Source organism: Miniopterus schreibersii (genome assembly GCF_964146895.1).
Source record: "Miniopterus schreibersii genome assembly, chromosome: X".
Classification (NCBI taxonomy): Eukaryota; Metazoa; Chordata; class Mammalia; order Chiroptera; family Miniopteridae; genus Miniopterus; species Miniopterus schreibersii.
In genome coordinates this window covers 62,289,537-62,295,536 of record NC_138104.1, presented here as the reverse complement: position 1 = coordinate 62,295,536, position 6,000 = coordinate 62,289,537, and positions in this window count along the sequence as shown.

The window sequence follows — 6,000 nt, the reverse complement described above, 5'->3', positions numbered from 1 at the left end:
CAGCAATGTGCTAGGGTTCCCTTTTCTCCGATTCCTTACCAGCACTTATTTTTTGTTGATTTGTTGATGGTAGCCATTCTGACAGATGTGAGAATGTTAGTTTCCCTTTCTGATATATCATTGTGGTTTTAATTGGATGATTAATGAAGTTGGGCATCTTTTCATATGTCCTCTTTAGAAAAGTGTCTATTCAAGTCCTCTGCCCATTTGTTAATTGGATTGTGTCTTTTTTTGGTTTTGAGCACTACAGGTTTTTTTTATAAAATGGAAATATTAACCCTTTATCAGGTGTATAATTGGTGGATATTTACTTCCATTCAGTAGATTGTCTTTTTGGTTTTTGATGGTTTTCTTTGCTGTGGAAAATCTTTTTTGTTTGATGTAGTCACATTTATTTATCTTTTGTCTTGACAAGAATATATATCAGAAAAAATATTGCTAAGAGAAATGTCAGAGATTTTACTGTCTTATATTTTCCTTTATAGTTTGAAAACTTACATTTAAGTCTTAAATTCATTTTGAGCTTCTTTTGTATGGTGTAAGAAGGTTATCTAGATTCTTTTTTGTGTGTATCTGTCTAATTTCCCCAGCACCATTTATTGAATAGGCTGTCATTACCCAGTTGTATGTTTTTACCTCTTTTGTCAAATATTTATTGACCATATAAGAGAGAGTTTATTTCTAGGGTCTCTATTCCATTCCATTGATCTGCTTTACACCAGTACCATGCTGATTTGGCTACTATGGGCTTGTAGTGTAGTTTTATATGAAGTAACACAAAACTTTCAACTTTGTTCTTCTTTATCAAGATTTCTGAGGCTATTCGGGATCTTTTGTTTTTCAGTACAAAGTTTTGTATTATTTGTTCTTGTTCTGTGAAATTTGCCATTTATTTTTATAGGAATTGCATTAAATATATAGATTGCTTTGGGTAGTATGGACATTTTAATGATGTTAATTCTTTCTACACGTGAACATGATATATGCTTCCATTTATTTGTATGTTCTTCAGTATTGTATGATTTTCCAAGTATCGGTCTTTTACTCCTTGTTTAAATTTATTCCTAGTTTTTTTATGCAATTGTGAATATGATTGTTTTCTTGGTTTCCCTTTCAGATAATTAATTATTGGTGTATAAGAATGCAAAGATTTAGGGATATTTATTTTGTTTCTTGCTACTTTACTTAATTCATTTATTAGTTCTAATATTTTTTTAAAGGGACCTTTTGGGTTCTCTTTAAACAATATTATGTCATCTGGAAATAATGACAATTTTACTACCTCCTGTTTAATTTGATGTCTTCTATTTCTTGTTCTCTTCTTATTGTTGTGGCTTTGACATCCAGTACTACCAAGAATAAGAGTGGTGAGAGTGGACATCATTGTCTTGAACCTGACCTTAAGGGAAATGCTATTAGTTTTTCCCCATTAAGTGTGATGTTGGCTGTGGGTTTGTCAAATATGGCCTATATTATGTTGAGGTATGTTCTCTTTATTCCCATTTTGTTGAGAGTTTTTATCATAAATGGGTGCTGAATTTTGTCAAATGCTTTTCCTTGCATCTATTGATATGATCATATGATTTTTATCTTTCATTTTGTTTATGTGTGTATCAAGTTAGCTGATTTGTGAATTTTGTACCAACCTTCAATTACAGGAATAAATTATACTTGATAATGGTGCATGATATTTTTAATGTATTGCTGCATTAATTTTGTGAATATTTTATTGAGGAGTTTTGCATCTATGTTCATCAGGATATTGGACTATAGTTTTCTTTCTTTGTAGTGTATCTTGTTTTTGAATTAGGATAATGATAAACATAAAATGAGGTTCAGAATTTTCTTTCCTCCTGAATTTTTGTGAAGAGTTTGAGATTAGATGTTAATTCTTCGAATGTTTGTTATAATTCACCTGTGAAGCCATCTGGTCCAATACCTCTGTTTGCTGAAAGTTTATCCATTACTGTTCAGATTTCATTTGTTGTAATTGATCTGTTCAGGTTTTCCGTTTCTTATTGATTCAGGTTTGGGAGATCATATGTTTCTAGGAATTTATTCATTTCTCCCAGATTTTCCAATTTTTTGTCATGTAGTTCTTCGTAATATTTTCTTACAATATTTTCTTCAAAATATTTTTTGTATTTCTGTGGTTTCCATTGTTACTTCTCCTCTTTAATTTTGGATTTTATTTATTGGGGTCCCCCTTCTTTTACTTTCTTGATGAGTTTCATAAAAGGTTTGTCAATGTAGTTAATCTTTTCAAAGAATCGTCCCTTGGTTTCATATATATATGAAACCAAAATGCTCTAAGATATCAATTAAATCCATCTGGCCTAGTGTGCCATTTAAGGCTACTATAACTCTCCCTTTATGTCCATCAAGATTTGCTTTAAATATTTACGTGCTCGTTTGTTGGGTGCATAAATGTTTACAAGTGTTATATCCTCTTGTGGATTGATCCTTTCATCATTATGTCATTTCATTCTTTGTCTCTTATTATGGCCTTTGTTTTAAAGTTTATTTTGTCTGATATAAGTATTGCAATCTCTGCTTATTTTTAGTTACCATTTACATGAAATATCTTTTTCCATCCAATTACTTTCAGTTTGTGTGCATCTATTGTCTGAGTTGCATCTTATTTTAACAACATATGTATGGGTTTTGTTTTCTTATCCATTCAGCTACCTTATGTCTTTTGATTGGAACATTTAAACCATTTACATTTAAAATTATTATTGATAGGTACATATTTTTAGCCATTTTATACTTTAAAACTATGTGTGTGTGTTTTCTTTTTAACAAAGACCCTTTAACATTTTGGAACACTGGTTTGGTGCTAACATACTTCTTTAGCTTTTTCTTGACTGGGAAGCTCTATTTCTCTCTCAATTTTAAAAGACAGCCTTGCTGGTTAAAGTAATATTGGTTGTAGGTGTTTGCTTTTTATTAATTTGGTTATTTCATGCCAGTCCCTTCTGGCTTGAAATGTTTCTGTTGAGAAATAAGCTGGCATGGTGATAAAAGAAAAGAAGAAAAGAAAAAGAAAAAGAAAAGAAAAAAGAAAAGAAAAGAAAAGAAAAGAAAAGAAAAGAAAAGAAAAGAAAAGAAAAGAAGAGAGGAAAGGAAAGGAAAGGAAAGGAAAGGAAAGGAAAGGAAAGGAAAGGAAAGGAAAGGAAAGGAAAGGAAAGGAAAGGAAAGGAAAAAAGGAAAGGAAAGGAAAGGAAAGGAAAAAGAAAAGAAAAGAAAGAAAAGAAAAGAAAGAAAAGAAAAGAAAAAAGAAAAAAAGAAAAGAAAAGAAAAATAAATAAAATAATAAAGTAAATAAAGAAAAAAGAAATCAGCAGATATCTTATGGGAGCTCCCTTGTAGGTAACTAAATATCTTTTTCTTTCTGCTATTAAGATTCTCTCTTTGTCTTTAACATTTGCCATTTTAATTATGATGTGTCTTGGTGTGGGTTTCTTTTGGTTCATCTTGTTTGGGTCTCTCTGCTCTTCCTGGACATGTGTGTCTTTTTTTTCCTAGGAAATTAAGAAATATTTTAGTCATTATTTCTTCAAATATGTTATTGATCTTTTGCTCTCTCTCTCTCTTCTCCTTCTGGTACTTGTGTGATGTGGATGTTATTATGCTTTATGTTGTCCCAAATGTTCCTTAGACTATTTTATTAAAAAAAAAAATTATGGGAGTGACTTAAGAACAATGGTAGCATGAGAGATACCCTTGGTCTCTCCCCCTGAAATTTCAACAAATTAACTAACTATAATTCAACAAAGAATTCCCTACTCAACACAGAGGCATACCTGAGAGACCTGCGTACTGAAACATCTGAAGGTGGGCAACAGGAAAAAGTGGGAGTTGAGAAAGGAGAAGACCTCAGAAGCAGCCCTGCATTTGGGGTCTTGTGGCTCTGCTTGGAGAGGGGAGGAAGCTGGCAGTAGCAGGTGTTTCCTTCTGCCAGCTAGGAGGAAGACAGTGTTGCTTGGGGCAGCCCAGCAGGGTGAGCAGAGTGAATAATGACTGAGCCAGCAGATGTCTGACAGAGCACCGGGGTTTTGCCTCACGGCTTTCCACTGTCAGGAGGGGTGTTTCTGACAAAGAAATGGAACCAAAGAGCCATTCTGCCCCTTGGGCTCCCAAAACTCACCTCCCATTGCCTTCCGTGTTGGGTGAAGGAATATTTTATCTATAAACCAAGAGCTATTATAGTAGAACCATTGTTTCACTCTGTGACTGATCTACGGCTTTGGTCTAGACCCCACAGAAGTTTGGGTTGTCATTATGGTGAGGGGGAAAAAAACCCACCCCCAAGGAGCATGACTGTACTGTCTTATGAAAGCCCATGGAAGTCATGTCTGGGAGATCACAGAGGTAAAAAAATCTTTGGATTCAGCCTCATCCACTGGAAAATAGTAGAAAGACCTCTTCAGATAACTGCTATAGAAGGGACATTGATGCTTAGACAAAGGAGAGGAGTAAATACCATGATCAACCATTGTCATGAGGATGATCAGAAGGAAAATGAGAAATCCCCAGAAAGCAAGCTGGAACACATGGAAATATGTGAAATAAATGACAGAGATTTCAAGATTACAGTTCTTTAAATACTCAGTGAGATGTGAGAAAATACAGACAGGCAATTCAGTACACTCAGAAAACAAATCAATGAACAAAACAAGTACTTTACCAAAAAGATCAAAACTTTAAAAAAGAACCAATCAGAAATCCTGGAAATGAAGCATGCAATTAGGAAATTAGGAAGGAGCTATTGAGAATAGGAAACAGAAACAACCAGATAGAGGGGGAAAATAGTGATATTGAAGATAAGAATCTAGAAATGACACAGAAGGAAGAAAAGAGAGACCTGAGCATAAAGAAAAATGAAAGAACTCTTCAAGAACTATCTGAATCCATTGGGGAAAAAAGCAATATTAGAATAATAGACATTCCTGAAGAAGAAGAGAGGGACAATAGAACAGAGACTCTATTTAAGCAAATACTGGATGAAAACTTTCCAAAGCTATGGAAAGAACTAGATCCTTGAATCCAAGAAGCAAATAGAACACCTAGTTACTTTAATCCAAAGAGGCCCTCTCCAAGGCATATTGTATTAAAACTGCCAAAAATTAATGACCAAGAAAAAATTCTCAAAGCAGCCAGTGAAAAGAAAGAAGTGACCTAAAAAAACCCATCAGAATTTCATCCAACTTCTCAGCAGAAACTCTACAGACCAGAAGGGAGTGGAACCAACTATTCAAACATCTGAGAAAGAGAAATTACCAGTCACGAATAGTATACTCCAGAAAAATTAACCTTTAAATATGAAGGAGAAATAAAGACATTCCCAGATATACAGAAGCTGAGAGGATTTATCACCAGAAAATCTCCATTACAGGAAATACTCAAGGGAGATATTCTACCTGAAACAAAAAACATAAGGTCACAACACTATGAGTAAGATCACCAAAAAACTTATAGCATAAACAGGGATAATTTGTGACAACAAAAACATAAAAAGAGAAGGGGTAAAAGACTGACCTGGCAAAGGAAGATGAACATCAGATGCACTAGAAAGAAAGGAAAAACACTATTTCATATATATGCAACTTTATTTTTTATAAACCTAATGGTAACTACACATCATGGTTTGAGAACTTAATACTCCATTGATGGTTCCAGACAGATCAACCAAACAGAAAATCAATAAAGAAATATTCACTTTAAATGAAACACTAGACCAAATGGACATAATTGACATTTATAGAACTTTTCATCGCAGAACATCAGATTATACATTCTTCTCCCGTGCACATGGAACATTCTCAAGGACAGACCATATGTTGGGTCACAGAACCAGTGTAAACAAATTCTAGAAGATAGAAATTATACCAAGCATATTCTCTAACCACGGTGCCTTGAAGTTAGAAATCAACTGCAAAAAGTAAGTAAAGAAACACACAAATACATGGAGATTAAACAACATACTACTAAAATATG